Below are 15,656 nucleotides of genomic sequence, written 5' to 3'. Positions count from 1 at the left end.
GAAGGGGCACTCTGGATAGTTCTGCAAACTCAGAAATTTGGAGGTGGCCCAGGAGAGGGCATTCTCTGAGGCAACTCCTCAGTTGTGTAGTTCTTTTCCTACAGAGGTACATTTGGCACCTTTACCAACTGTTGTTGTTGTTTAGTCGTTTAGTCGTGCCCGACTCTTCATGACCCCATGGACCAGAGCACGCCATGCACTCCTGTCTTCCACTGCCTCCCGCAGCTTGGTCAAACTCATGCTCGTAGCTTCGAGAACACTGTCCAACCATCTCGTCCTCTGTCGTCCCCTTCTCCTTGTGCCCTCCATCTTTCCCAACATCAGGGTCTTTTCCAGGGAGTCTTCTCTTCTCATGAGGTGGCCAAAGTATTGGAGCCTCAGCTTCAGGATCTGTCCTTCCAGGGAGCACTCAGAGCTGATTTCCTTCAGAATGGATAGGTTTGATCTTCTTGCAGTCCATGGAACTCTCAAGAGTCTCCTCTAGCACCATAATCCAAAAGCATCAATTCTTCAGCGATCAGCCTTCTTTATGGTCCAGCTATCACTTCCATACATCACTACTGGGAAAACCATAGCTTTAACTATACGGACCTAGCTTTCAGCAAATGCTGAAGATGTGCCTCTTAGCTCCGGCCTTTGACACTGTGTGTTTTTAGAATTCACCCTATTCCCACGACTATGGTTTGTTTAACTGCTTTTAATTCTGGATGTTAAACCCTGGCAAGAGAGAGGTCCTGGGGGTGAGTGGTTCCTGCGCCAGAGAAATGGATCAGTTGTCTGTTCTAGATGGGGTTGCACCCAGGAGTGGGTTCATGGCCTGAGGCTGCTTTGGGATTCATCTTTGTCACTCGGTGGTTGCAAGGACAAGGAGTCCCTTTTACCAGCTTCAGGAGATCAGGCAGTTACAGGTATTCCTGGACCATGATAACTTGGCCACTGTGGTCTTAGTACCCCCCAAGACTGGATTACTGCAATATGTGTTCATCAACGCCAAAGACTGATAAAACAGGTCCATTCCTATAGATGTAGTATCAAACAAGACCACGAGCACCTTAAATCGCCGGAGAAGATGGAGTTCAGCAGCATGGATCTCTTTTCACTGAGAACAAGTCCAGAGTTGCACTTATTAACCTAAATGTGTGGAGGAACCCACAGTCCAGTCACCTTCCACTCATTCAACATAACACATGGAATCTACTACTGTGCTTTCATTTTAAAAAAATGAAAACCGATTTTATTTTATAAAGCAAAGGGGAAATATATCCAATGACAGTAACGGTGACAATGCATTAGGAAAAAGCAGCATTTCAGGAAAAGAAAGAGGCTCTATCTCTTCTTTGTTTACGAAAGTGTGACACTGTTGAAAAGAAGCTGCTAGTTTCACACTGTCATCCGCAAAACTCATGATGTGCCTACAAGCAAAGTGCAAAGAATGTCTCATTTGTTCGCCCAAGGGGGGGGGGGAGTAGTGCATGGTCTGTGGTGTATAAACGGCTTTGGGTTTAACTCTTTGGTAGTTTTGTTCCCATCCTTGCAATCTCTAGAGGCGAGAACGAAGAAACCCACCAGCGTGGATAATACAGTCAGATAGGATGCATGTCCTCTCTGCTTATTTTTCGTTTCGCCTTCCCATAAAGAGTTTGAGGCAGTTTAGCATTATGCTGTACTATCAGCCACTGATTTGTGTGCCTGCTGAAAGATCTTTCAGCTTTCAGGCTTGCTTCTGGTCAGCCCCACTTTAATCAGCTGGCAGAGCCATTTTATGCCAATGTTGCCAGTTTCTTAACTGGGAATCCATGAGTCAGGGTGCTTTCAGGGTGCCCCATCAAACATTCTCTGTGCTCAGCCAGCTGCCATCTGGCAGCCTTTTTTTAACAGCCAGTCCAGAAGAAGAAGAAGAAGAAGAGTTTGGATTTGATATCCCGCCTTTCACTCCCTTTAAGGAGTCTCAAAGCGGCTAACGTTCTCCTTTCCCTTCCTCCCCTACAACAAACACTCTGTGAGGTGAGTGGGGCTGAGAGACTTCAAAGAAGTGTGGCTGGCCCAAGGTCACCCAGCAGCTGCATGTGGAGGAGCGGAGACGCGAACCCGGTTCCCCAGATTACAAGACTACCGCTCTTAACCACTACACCACACTGGCTCTCCAGGGGGTGCATCTGTATGTCTGCTTCCTCTTCCTTTGCCTCAGGGTTGCCCCTTGTAGAATTCAACAGGCAGGAAGATGGGGACAAAACTAGACTGAGCTGAGACTGCCTGTCATTGGCTTTTCTGCCCTATCAGCCACACGGTAGAGAAACATGCAGTTGGGAGATGCTAAATTGTCCTGCATCTGTAGCTTATCTTCCTGTGGTCTGTTGCCTCCCTTTCTTCCCAGCTGGATTCCAGCATCAGGAATGAAACTTGTCAGCAAGGCAATGGAAGAATTTGTCGGACCTTACATTCTTGGCAGAGTTTTGAGTTCCAACAGATACTGGGTAATTGATGTCTCCCATGGTTACTGTAGCTCCCCTTTTTGAATGTTTGGAAAGCTGCTGTAGGAAGGCAGAGTAGTGGCGCCCACCCTGTGGAACGCCCTCCCATCAGATGTCAAGGAAATAAACAACTATCTGACTTTTAGAAGACATCTGAAGGCAGCCCTGTTTAGGAAAGTTTTTAATGTTTAATGCTGTATTGTGTTTTTAGTATTTTGTTGGAAGCCACCAAGAGTAGCTGGGGAAACCCAGCAAGATGGGCAGGGTATAAATAATAAGTTGTTGTTGTTGTTGTTGTCATCCAATTCTTCAGTCTAGCTTGGAGGTCTATAGCCGACATCCACAGTAAGGTCTCTGTCATTTCCCTCTCCTAAATTTTTTACCCATATGCTCTCAATCTGCCTTCCATGCTCCAGGTCATGGATGTCTTCACAAGCCTACACATCCTTTGCATATAATACTACTATTGTGAAATTGCTTTGAGGTGCTTCTACAGGAAGTGATTCATAAATGGAGACAACAATAATAACTCTGGAGAGGCACAAGAGCCCTGTCCACTCTTGCATCTGGCCATTCTTGATGAAGCTGATGTGCATGAGAACAGAGGGATGGAGAAACTTGCATCAAATATTCTGCCTCCCTTTCCACTTTGTGCCTCCATAGATCAACAGTCCTTAATAAGTCTTTAGTGTGTGCCTTTGTAAGGCATTTGGAGTTCATTCATTTTGTTTCCATAGAACAATTGACCATTTAACTCATGGGTAGGCAAACTAAGGCCCGGGGGCCGGATCTGGCCCAATTACCTTCTCAATCCGGCCCACAGATGGTTCAGGAATCAGCGTGCTTTTACATAAGTAGAATGTGTCCTTTTATTTAAAATGCATCGCTGGGTTATTTGTGGGGCCTATCTGGTGTTTTTACATGAGTAGAATGTTTAAAATGCATCTCTGGGTTATTTGTGGGGCATAGAAAAAAAATATAGTTCAATCCCCCACAAGGTCTGAGGGACAGTGGACTGGCCCCCTGCTGAAAAAGTTTGCTGACCTCTGATTTAACTGGTAACATGGTGTCTCTCTCTCTCTCCCCTTTCTTCTTCAGTTTCAGAAGCAAATGAGGATATAAAAGACAGGAGTGGTGGAGTGGTTAAGAGACAGTGGTCAAGCTGGGAAGCTCAACAGGTAAGACTTGGATTTTCTGCTTTCAGAAATGTACTTTAGATTAAAACTAGGCTTGGGCCTAGTGGGAAAACCCCAAATATTGGAGCACCTATCTCTTCAAGAAGAAAAATCCAGCCATTTTAAATTCCATGTGCCTTATTGAAAATTGTCCATTGCTTAACAGTGAAAATGAGAATGTGGGGGTAGATGGTGAATGGAACAAGAATGAACCAGGCAAGTGGAAATTATAGATGTAAGATTAGGTTCCATTCTGCATGTTTTGAATGTAAGCTGTTACACAAGGAAGTCACAAAGGTTTGGGGCTTGATCTTGTGTGATCCTTTGTTTAGATCTTGTTGTCCGTGTTTGGTTGTGTGGCTCATGGGAACGTTTTTCTTTCCTTCCATGGTACAGATTTCCTCTGAACTTCTTATAAGCACACACAAAAAAGGATGTTTATTAAAGGCTGAAAATGTATGCTTTGACTTCATTGACTTTCAGTTCAAGACTTTAGCATGCTTTTGGATCAGCTTCTTCCTTCATGTGTTGGCTGGATGTAAAAACAGCCAACTCAGTTGGCTATAATGTGGAAGGGAAATGACCTCTATTGCACCTGTTCTACCTCATTCAGATTTCCACACATCAGTCTTGTTTTTAGTTGTCATGAGTATGTATACTACTTTTGCTTAGCTCATGGTTCCTGAAATATGGAACATAATCTACCAAGTCTGGTCTTCAGATGCAGCAAGAGATGCCTGATTTGTCTCCTAGAGCTGAGGTACCCAGGAAATATAGAGAAACAGGGTCCTCTCAGGCTCAGGGTCCTTCCTCATTTCTGCCTTCTGTCCAGGGCACATGGGTCCTTCTTAAGCAGCTGCAGGGGAGATGGGGTAGAGAGTACCCAAGCATTTTCTCAGACCATGGATGGTTCCCTCAGGAGTTGACAGTGTGCAGTATTTAGGGGACTCTGGTTCATGAAAGCTTGTGCCGCATTAGATTTGATAGTTTCTTGAGACTGAGGTGCCACAAGACTCTTTGTTCTCCTTGTTTTTACAGCGGAGGGAAGGGAGTGAGCTGTTTTGTGTGGCTGGTGGCACACAAGGAGGCAGGCAATCCAGTCTAGCAGGCACCCTTTTCAAAATGCATTGGACAATGGTGCGAATGCCCATGAAAGCCATTTCCCAATGATAATTGAAATCTTAGCCATTTCAGAATGATTTGCCCATCAATTCTGTTTGTTTCACTGTCTGTGCCTGTGCGTGCAAATTGTGGAGAACGCTCTCAAACGTATATAATTTTCATATAATCCTGTACATCTGCAATTTAGCTTCTAATTTGTTTCTTTGTAGTATTAAGCAGAGACAGTGGTTTATTTTTTAATGACATAAAAAAAGGTTTTCTCTCCAGGGGTTTTGACCCGTGTGGCAGAAAGAGCTTGTGTTTCTTTTTCATCATCAAGACAAAGACTGAATTCTTTCTTTTTGTTAAAAAAAAATATGAAGTGATTAAAGAGAAGAATGTTTCCCCTGAGATAAGATACATTCTTTGTTTTTTCTTCTTCCTTGTTTTCTTTCTCTCATCTGTATGTCATTTCTCTTTGTCCTCCCACCCCATCCCCCGTGTGGATGCCTCCATTTTAGGATGCTTACCACTGTGGTTATAAATATAGGAGTAACATATTGAGATCAGGATCAGGACACATAGAATTAGTCATATTATTCTGCTTGCCATATAAAGACTCAGGAACTCAGAAAGAGAGCAAAATCTAAGACAGGAATACAGGAGGTTTGCAGAAACTTATCTTGCAGACAGGATTCCCCACATTTGTGTTATGCCATCAGCTGGGATGGAGAAACTGTAGCCTTCCAGATGTTGTTGGCTACAACTCCCATCATTCCTGACCATTGACCATGCTGGTTCAGGCTTTGGGCCAACTGAAAATATTTTGCTGAATGAGGTGAAGGACAATATAGTATGTGTCCTCCTGGTTCATCCGTTTCTCATACAGAGGCCTTATGTTTGTATAAGAAATGACTATCTAATGTAGCTCTTTGCTGGAGATGTGATATGGGCAATGCTTCTTTGAAACATATGCTTCTACTGTGTTCCACACTTGCTAAGTTTTGGGAGAAAGTGATGGACTATAGAAACAAGACACTATGGGAAACTTAAGATTTTCAGAGGTGAATATGCTCTTGAACTATATACCCATTATATGGAAATTGACAGCAGCACAGCGAAAATGGATTCTACACACCCTAATGGTGGCCAAGAGCCTGATACTGATGAATGGGAAGAATAGAGATTTGATTCTTCTTAAACAATGTCTTGACAAAATGACACTATTGGCAACACGTATGAATGGGCAGCTTATGGACACAGACTTTCTTTGGATAAATACAATGATATTTGGAATGAGTTTATTAGGTTATTGACTTAATAAGAATAAGAATATACACATCTGAGATCCAGCACCGAGGGCCTTCTGGCGGTTCCCTCACTGCGAGAAGTGAAGTTACAGGGAACCAGGCAGAGGGCCTTATCAGTAGTAGCACCCGCCCTGTGAAACGCCCTCCCACCAGATGTCAAAGAGAAAAACAACTACCAGATTTTTAGAAGACATCTGAAGGCAGCCCTGTTTAGGGAAGCTTTTAATATCTGAAGGACTATTGTATTTTGATATTTTGTTGGAAGCCGCCCAGAGTGGCAGGGGAAACCCAGTCAGATGGGTGGGGTATAAATAATAAATAATCATATATTTATTATTTGTCCTCACTCACTTTTTCTCTTTCTCCCCCCCCCTTTTCTAATAAAATATTAATATACAGAAGCCAACTAGAGTGGCAGTTAGATCTTACTTCAGCCCTGGCAACAGCATTGTGTCCTCCACTACCACCAAGGGCTCCAGACTAGTTAGGCAAATCAGGCAATGTGGCACACACTGCTCTAACTGAGGGATACAGCTGGGACTTGGGAGCAGCAGCATTTGCCACCTGATGTGGTTGCCTTGTTGTCTAATGGTAGGGCTGGCCTCCTGGAGCTGATGGGAGTTGCAAGTCCAGCAAGATCTGAAGGGCCACAAGTTCTTTGTCCTAAGCTGGAGTCATCAAGGTCATGGAGCAGATACTGCACCCTTAACCATCCATGGACCAAACTAAAGCATTTTTGGAAGAGATACTTTAGTAATGAGGGGACCACCTGCCTTCCATAGTTGATATCAAGGGGGCGGATGGTACAGCTGTTGCACATGTTCAGATGTGGATGCACAGACACACATGGGGCCTTGGCAATATAATATAAAAACCCTCTAACTATCCACCCATCTGTTGTTAACATCCCTCCAGCATTGGCATCCACCAACATTTCCTTGCTAGCAACATAAGATACAGTTTCAGTGGCTCGTGACTAGTTCTTATGTTCAGACGGAGCCTCATCTCAGAAGAGATTGCCCTATCGCTCATCTTTCTCTTGCCCGTCTCATGGGATCATGGCAACAGGCAAGGAAACATTTGCTTGCATTTTTGTTTTTTTGTTTTTGTTCTGCATCATGCTTACTTGTTGTAGCATTCCGAATCTCTTGGACAACGTATTCGCATCAGTGAGTTATCTTTCATTTTATTTTTTCACCGGCTTCAGCTCTAGAAATTTTTGTAGTGGAGCCATATCAATGCTTGTTGCATCAAAAGTAGAGGATTACCACTGCTGAACACTCTGTGTCAAGATGCAGTTGTGAGGATCAGAAGCAGCTGGTGCCTAGCGGATGATAGTTTTATCCACTTTAAGCCCTACCAAGGGTTTACCATATGGCTAGGCCTATGCTATAGCATACTTTGCATAATGGTTAATCCAACCTTTCCTTCTGCCCCCTGCCCTTTTTTGCAGCAAGAAATACATTGCTCCTTTATCTCTGAAGTAGACCAGCCTAAATTTCTCCTCCTTCTTTAACTCTTAAACTTCACATTCTACTCCACGTAGGAAGGGATCCAGGGGTCATCTAGTCCAACCCCCTGCAATCCAGAAATCTCAGCTATAGCATCCATGACAGATGACCATCCAACCTCCACTTAAAAACCTCCAAGGAAGGAGAGTCTACAACCTCCCAAGGGAGACTGTTCCACTGCCGAACAGTTCTTACTGTCAGAAAGTTTTTCTGTATGTTTGGTCAGAATCTCTTGAAGCCATTGGTTTGAGTCGTACCCTCCAGAGCAGGAGGAAACAGGCTTGCGCTCCTCTTCCTCCTTGATTTTTGAAAGGGAGGATGATCCCTCCACTTCTCTTTAACATGAGAGCAGCCTTGCTAGTTCAGTCCAATGATCCATCTGTCACGGCTAAAAATTGGCCGCTTTTTCTCTTATGCTAAAAGAACTAAGTCAGCATGAGTCAGCGGCCTACAATGACTCATGCAACCTTTCACCAAATTGTACCTGTATATATAGAGTGGTCAATGTTAGTGTTGGGTGTAGGTTGGTTGGATGGTAGAAAGCTGGTTGCGTTTGGTGTGTGTAAAAGCTGTCGGTCGTGGTTGGAGAAGAAGACTTCTTAAGGATAAAAGCAGCAATAGTCTGCAAGAATACTCTTTCTCAAAGGCTCTTTTGTGCCAACTAAGGTGTGAGGACTAGGCAAAGGAGTAAAAAGGAGGTCAGAACCTTTTCTTTTTCAAACACTGTCACCATCTAGCCTGGCATCCTGTTATCACAGTGGCCAACCAGATGCCCTGGTAAACCCTCATGCAGGGCCCAGCCAACAACAAGAGCCCTCTTCCCTAGTGTGCTCTCCAACAACTAGTATTCAGAAGCATCACTGCCTCCAACCATGGAGGCAGGCGTGGCTACCAGGCTTAGTAGCCATTGATAGTTGTGTTGTATTTCCAGAGAGGAAGGAATTCACAGGCCGTATGCACGCAAAATGTGTCATCACACTTAATGACTGTGTCAGTGCTGGGTAGGATATCTTCTTCTTCTTTGGCGATCACTCGTAGCTGAATAAGATTGTCTTCCATAAACACGTTTTTAATAGTGAGTCCGTAAGTGACTGTGGAGGCCAATTCTGGATCCCCACGCCCTTCCACAGTGGGGACATTGGTTTCTGGGTGGGAGTTGATCATGGTGTGGATTTGCCAAACGGGCCTTCCTCTTAGCACGTTTCTCCCTTGTGTCCTGAGTGTGAGTGTCTTCAAAGCACATGACACCTGCTCTCCAATTGGAGCGCTCACAGGCCAATGTTTCCCAGTTGTCAGTGTTTCTACTACATTTTTTTAGATTTGCCTTGAGACAGTCTTTAAAACTCTTTTGTTGACCACCAGCATTATGCTTTCCATTTTTAAGTTTGGGATAGAGTAGTTGCTTTGGAAGACAATCATCAGGCATCCACACAACATGAGCAGTCCAACGAAGTTGATGTTGAAGAATCATTGCTTCAAAACTTGTGATCTTTGCTTCTTCCAGTACACTGATATTAGTTTGCCTGTCTTCCCAAGTGATGTGTAAAATTTTCTGGAGACACCGTTGATGGAAGCTTTTGAGGAGTTGGAGATGGCGTTTATAAGTGGTTTATAAGATGGCGTTTATAAATGTTTCACAAGCATACAGTAAGGTTGGTAGTACTATAGCTTCCCTATACAGGGCTGCCGTGAGAAGTCTTCTAAAGGTTGTATCTCCTTGGCTCAGGGGTCGCATAACTCCATAACCCTCCAACGTTCCTCTAATAAAAATAGGGACATCCTAAGGGAAAGCGGGACATTCCAGAATCAAATCAGAAACCAGGATGGCTTCTGTAAATCTGGGAATTTCCCTCGAAAATAGGGACACTTGGAGGGTCTGTGACCTCTACCTCTTCTGAAGCCACACGGATGCTGGTGCCAGGAGGTCAGATAGCCACTGCTGGCCTGATGACTGCTACTGATTACACCCCCTCCAATGCTGTGGACAGAAGCTGACCAGACTAATTCCAACCATGAAGAAAGAGCATAACCATCATTGCTAGTAGCCATTGAGAACCTTGGCCTCCATGAATGTGTTCAGTCCTCTTTCAAAGCTATCCAAGTTGGCCCCATGGAGTTTTGCATACAGAAGCTCACAGGTTCAATCCAGGCAGTGCTGGGAAAGATTCCTTATCTGCAATCCCGGAGAGCTCCTGCTGCCATTCAGTGTTGACATTATTGAGTTAGATGGACAATGATATGACAGTATACGGCAGTTTCTTGTGCTGGAGTGAAATGAAGTAAATTAGAAGTGGTTTGGAAGAATATCCTCCGTGTGTGTGTGTGTGTGTGTGTGTATATATAAAGAGAGAGAGAGAGATAGATATAGATATATATATATAGATATATATAAACTTAGAATAACTTCTCCCTTAACTTGAATATTATAGTCTCATTGGTCATAATCTCACTTTCCATTCAAATAACTGGAGAGCCTATATATATATATAATATGTTACGCTGTTATTTCCTTTGAAGTTAAGGTCAGGCTGTTTCTGTCCTTTTCCCCCTGCCTCTGGCAAATCTTTGCCTGCTTAGAGGATGATCCTTCATATTTTTAATAACTTCTGATATATATATAAATAATGGCAACTCAAGAGATCAGCTTACTCTTTGGCCATGGGAAAAAAATCCTCCTCTATTTCTTATTCCACGTCTCTCAAATGTGGTTATCCACATTGTTAAAAGGACCAGTTCCCCCCGCCCCCCCATCTGAAATCCAAAGAATGAAGTGTGAATCTTACAGTTTTGCTTTGTAAGTCATTGGGGGGTCATTTGTAAGTCATTGGGGGGTGGGGGAGATTGGAACAGAAATGTAATTTTTAAAAATAAATAAATAAATGCCAAGACTCCTTGGATTCTAGTGCTATGAGTGCAGGGGAGAGAATTGTCGGGATATCAAGCCCTTTATCAGGAGGAACTGGCAACAATCCTAGGCACCCGGCTTGATTCCCTGTTGACCTCCCTGGCTGCATTACCCAGCAGGCACAGGCAAGGTCTCGATTGGCGATTCTTCTCAAACGTGAGAAGAACACACCCCTCTTTCCTGCCCCCCCTGGGCAGGGGAAAGAGATAGACAGAAACGTATTTACATGCCTTTATTTCTGTCTTTGCAGCGTTACAAAAAACATGACTGCTCTCTTCAAACTCCAGCAGTCTAGTTACAAACACTTCCTGGATAGGAATAAACGGAAGAGCTCATATTACACTCTGAGCTAATTCTGGTGCTTCGCACTGTGAATTGACTGTCCCTCTGATTCCCACGGGCAGTCCCAACATTCCCATTATGTTTACTTTTCAAGCTAGCACTTTGCAGCTGCATTGCATCCATATCCCCTCCATCTATCATGATTCCACTTCCCTTACTCACCATTCGTTCTCTAAAATTAAAACCCCCAAACATGGTAACATCAGGCTTGCTCCTTACTTTGTAATGCAGAGTTGGTCTGCCAATGAGCCTGGAGCCTGGAGCCAGCTCCCATAGAGCGCGTCCTTGGGGATCCTGCCACCTTCTATTCTATTGACACGACCAAGCCAGCATAGACATCGCTGAGACAGGATTGTGAACACGCTGGGAATATGGTCTTGGGAGAGCACAACTTGGTTGAGACTCTGTCCTGCCACGTGATGCCCAAAATCTTCCCAATGCAATGGCTTATTTTAGGGGGAATTGCTTTAGGGAAAGAAATTTGCACAAGAACACTGGTGAGTTTTCACAAAGACTTGCTTCTTTTTCATTGCAAACTGATGCGGAATACTGAATCCAGGATTGGGAAAAGGAGAAGTTGAGAGAAATTGAAATTGCCAGATTCCTCTTTCCCTACACGGGGTTGCCCTCAGCACCAGAGAGTCTGCCCATGGTAAGAGTTGGACCATGGGTAGGCAAACTAAAGCCCGGGGGGCGGATCTGGCCAAATCACCTTCTCAATCCAGCCCACGGACGGTCCGGGAATCAGCGTGTTTTTACATGAGTAGAATGTGTCCTTTTATTTTAAATGCATCTCTGGGTTATTGGTGGGGCCTGCCTGGTGTTTTTACATGAGTAGAATGTGTGCTTTTATTTAAAATTCATCTCTGGGTGGGGCATAGGAATTTGTTCATTTTTCTTCAAAATATAGTCCGGCCCCCCACAAGGTCTGAGGGACAGTGGACCGGCCCCCTGCTGAAAAAGTTTGCTGACCTCTGAGCTGGACCATGTAGTCTCCCTCCATTCTATGTTCTCCTTCTTGGTCTGTGGTTCCATTTCTTTTTGGACCGCAGGGAAGCCAGAGAGAGAGAGAGAGAGAGAGAGAGAGAGAGAGAGAGATTGTCTTCATACTAACAAGAAAGAGCTGGCAGCATAATTCCCGAGGCTTTGCACAAACTGAAGAGATTTCAGTATTCTTTCTTTTCCTTCCTTTCTTTTTTCTTTTTGTAAAGAACACATCTATTGTGAACACAATTATAAGCTTTCCTGCTTAAATCTGACCCATCAGAAAGACGTGCTGCCACCAGTATCATTAGCAAGTAAAGTGTTGATAACACTAGTCAAACGCACAGCAGACTCCTGGCTCTTTCAGCGTCTGGACTAGCTCCCAATATTAGGAACGGGGCTCCGGCTGCCGTCACTTCTCCTGTGCTAACATACGCCCTGCCATTAGCAGTCTGAAGGCAATTTTAATAAAATACATAGGCCTGCCGAGTTGGCCTCGGAAGATAAATAAGCAATGCGGAAAAGAAGCTTTTGTTTAAAAGTAATTATTTAAACTATGTATTACAGGTAATTTCCCTCCACCAGTAAAGCAAAATGCTATCAGAATTTCAATAATGTTTTTGTGTGTGCGCGTGTTGCTTATCTAGATAACACGATATTGTCATTTCAGGGAGCTTAAAATGGCTGTTTTGTTTCCATTTCTGTCAAATGGGAGGCTAAATAGGGCCTGAACACACATTTAAACATCATTTGTTTGTTAAATTCTGGGGTGGACGGTTCTGTTTACCTGATCCTTTTTATGGTAATGCAATGATGGTTGTTTCACAAGCCTTTGAGTTGATTTATGAGGCCAGGGGAGAAGTGTTGGCCAAAAGAGCAGCTTTGCCCCCCCCCCCCACATCGCACAGGCATAACACCTTCAGGTTTAATAAAAATATCATTAAAGAATTTTATCTTGTAGTAAAGTCCAGTCACGGGGGTACTTTAAAGAGTTGGTTTATATACTGGGAAGCCACAGAAACAATCATTTCTCTTGATTGCGTTCCTCTCCTCTAAAGAAACAAATATTTCTTTCCAAAGTCAGGTGAAGACGTGGCTTTATGTTCCCCACTCTATCCACATGCCCTGCAGGGGCTGACAAACTTTTGCAGCTGAAGGCCCCATTTCCTTCCAGGCTACTTTTTTGGGAGGCCACATGGCTGGGCTTTGAACTTCTGGGGAGGCCTTTCTCTCAGTCCTGCCACCTTCTCAATGACTTTTGGTGAAGACATGGGAGAGGGCCTTCTTGGTGGCTGCTCCCAAATTGTGGAACTCCCTCTTATGGGGGGGGAGTGTTGGGTTAGGACCTGGGAGACCAGGGTTCAAATTCTTGGGCCAGTCACTGTCTCTCAGCCTAAACTACTTCACAGGGTTGTTGTGAGGACACAATGGGCAGGGGAGCGTCGTGTCAAGCTTTGTGGAATCAGCTTCCTCCCCCCGTGGCAGTAGAAAAGGAGATCAAACGAAAGGAACATCTTACCAGTTAGAATATTTAATAATCACAGCAAGAGAACAAAGAACCCGTCTCCTAGAAATGACGGTGCTCCCAGTTAAGGTTCACACCCCCTCCGTCCCTATTAATCTACGTCATTCCTACGTCTTGTAATCTGAGCTTGTACCCTCTGCGCTTTCTGTTCCCAGACTTTCTGAGCTCTTCGTGACTTTGGGGAGGGCGGTGGAGGAATGCTTTCCAGAGACTGTGAATCCTCTCTCTTCCAGTGTTTCTTCTCCTAGCTCTCTCCTACTCAGTATTTCCCAGCTTCTGCCTTCTAAACTATGCCCCTCTGGAAACCACTGTTCCAAATCTATACTGTCTTTCTGCTCCTGGATTCAGGATCAAGGGGAGGGGGGGGAACCTAGCAGTTCGAAAGCACCCCCGGGTGCAAGTAGATAAATAGGGACCGCTTACTGGCGGGAAGGTAAACGGCGTTTCCGTGTGCTGCGCTGGCTCACCAGATGCAGCTTTGTCACGCTGGCCACGTGACCCGGAAGTGTCTCCGGACAGCGCTGGCCCTCGGCCTCTTAAGTGAGATGGGTGCACAACCCTAGAGTCTTGTCAAGACTGGCCCGTACGGGCAGGGGTACCTTTACCTTTACCTTTTATCCATCAACTGGGGAGGAGGCCCCATTAAAATTTTTACTGGGGGCTGAAGAGACCTCAGCCCCTAGGAGTTGGCTCCTATGGGAAGCTTCATTGTACCAAATCAAACCTTTGGTCCATCTAGTCCAGGCATAGGCAAACTCGGCTCTCCAGATGTTTTGAGACTACAATTCCCATCATCCCCGACCACTGGTCCTGTTAGGTAGTGATGATGGGAGTTGTAGTCCCCAAACATCTGGAGGGTCGAGTTTGCCTATGCCTGATCTAGTTCAGTATTGTCTCCAGTGAATAGCAGCAGCTCTTCAAGTCCCAGGTTTCAGACAAGAAGTTCCCCAGACTTAGCTGGAGATGCTGGGGATTGAATTCAGAACTTGCAGACCAAGCATGTGTTCTACAAACTGAGGGCGTCTTGCTAGTAAATAATGATGCACTCACCGGTTCAATTGTTGTTTGTGTACTGATGGAAGAGGACTTTGCCTGGAGCCCTCGACATGCAACTTATTTTACATAATTTTTATTGTTCTTGTAACAAGGCCAATGAATACAAATTTGACATCCTTCCCCCCCCTTTTTTTTACGACAACGATGCTGAACACTCAATTACATATCACATATATACCCTGCTTAGAACCTCTTTGCGACTAATAGCCTAGCTGGCCCTGTGGGAGATATTGCCAATACACATTGTATTAAATTTAATATAATCCTGCAGCATACATTACAGTTTACACTGTTACTTAAATTTAATTTGTATTAGGATGATTCATGGTTTGCAATGACCGCGGCAGAAGAATACCAATGGCGAGTTTAGTACAGTTTAGCACCGAGCGATACTTCGGGAATAGATAAATAAAAAGCATAGCTTTTCTGACAAACACCTTTGGCGTAATCATGGACAAGTAGGAATGTGACCCGTAACAGACAATGTGAAAAGGCTTGTGTTTTAACATCCTTTTCTAAGGTCACAGTTTTCTGTGTCTACTCCAGTCCATATTAGCTACAAGCACATGTTTTGATGGTGGAGAAAGCTCCTGGCATTTTGGATTGTTATTGTTATTTTTTTTTTGTGTGTGTGTGTGTGTAGGAACCGTTCTTATTTGCAACTCTGAATATGTTTAGCCACATGGGGCCGTCGCTCAGCAATTGTGTCTGTAAGTGGCCAATTTCTACCCGACCCCCAACCCTCCCCCCAGCCCCGATCAAGGGCAGATGAAAGGTCATGATTAAAACAGTGATTTGCCTTCAGTTTAACGTAACAGTTAGTCACTGTTTTATGCCAAGATGTCAAAACTCTATATTTTTGTGTGTGTGTGCATGAAAAGAAAAGGAAATTATAAGTTCTTGAAAAATGTTGGCAATTTTCCCAATGGCAGTGTTGAAATTTATTTTAATTATTGTACTTGTCTCGGTTCTTAGCGGGGGGGAAAGGAGGGGGGAATAATTTGGTACAGTATTATGTAGCTAAGGATTAAACAATTAATGGTGAGACCCCCGTATCCTATTAATACATTTGGATTAATTATTTCAACCGTTTGCTTTAAAAGTCAGTGGCTGGGGGTTGCATCCATTTTATTTTGTAGTAAAAACAAAAGCAATGGCTTTCCCCGATATGGATGAGCCATAGATGCTAGGAATGAGTTTGTAGGGGGCCCATGAATCCCACATCATAAGAACATGAGAAGATCCTGCTGGATTAGGCCAATGGCCCATCTAGCCT

At 44.2% G+C, this 15,656-nt stretch overlaps 1 protein-coding gene across 4 annotated transcripts in view; it reads left to right on the top strand.

Moving 5' to 3' along the window:
• SOX5 (SRY-box transcription factor 5) overlaps positions 1-15,656 on the top strand; it is a 775,029-nt gene that overhangs the window by 196,573 nt on the left and 562,800 nt on the right. For 3 of the 4 annotated variants that reach the window (XM_079992438.1, XM_079992439.1, XM_079992441.1), the window contains one exon: positions 3,570-3,649. The gene's annotated coding sequence lies outside the window, so the exon portion shown is untranslated. The remainder of the gene's footprint in view (positions 1-3,569; positions 3,650-15,656) is intronic. The other variant, XM_079992440.1, reaches the window with a different exon arrangement.

This window comes from Podarcis cretensis (assembly GCF_951804945.1).
Source record: "Podarcis cretensis genome assembly, chromosome: 10".
Taxonomy (NCBI): domain Eukaryota; kingdom Metazoa; phylum Chordata; class Lepidosauria; order Squamata; family Lacertidae; genus Podarcis; species Podarcis cretensis.
Note: the sequence above shows the minus strand (reverse complement) of the source record. Positions and strands in the feature narration are given on the sequence as shown.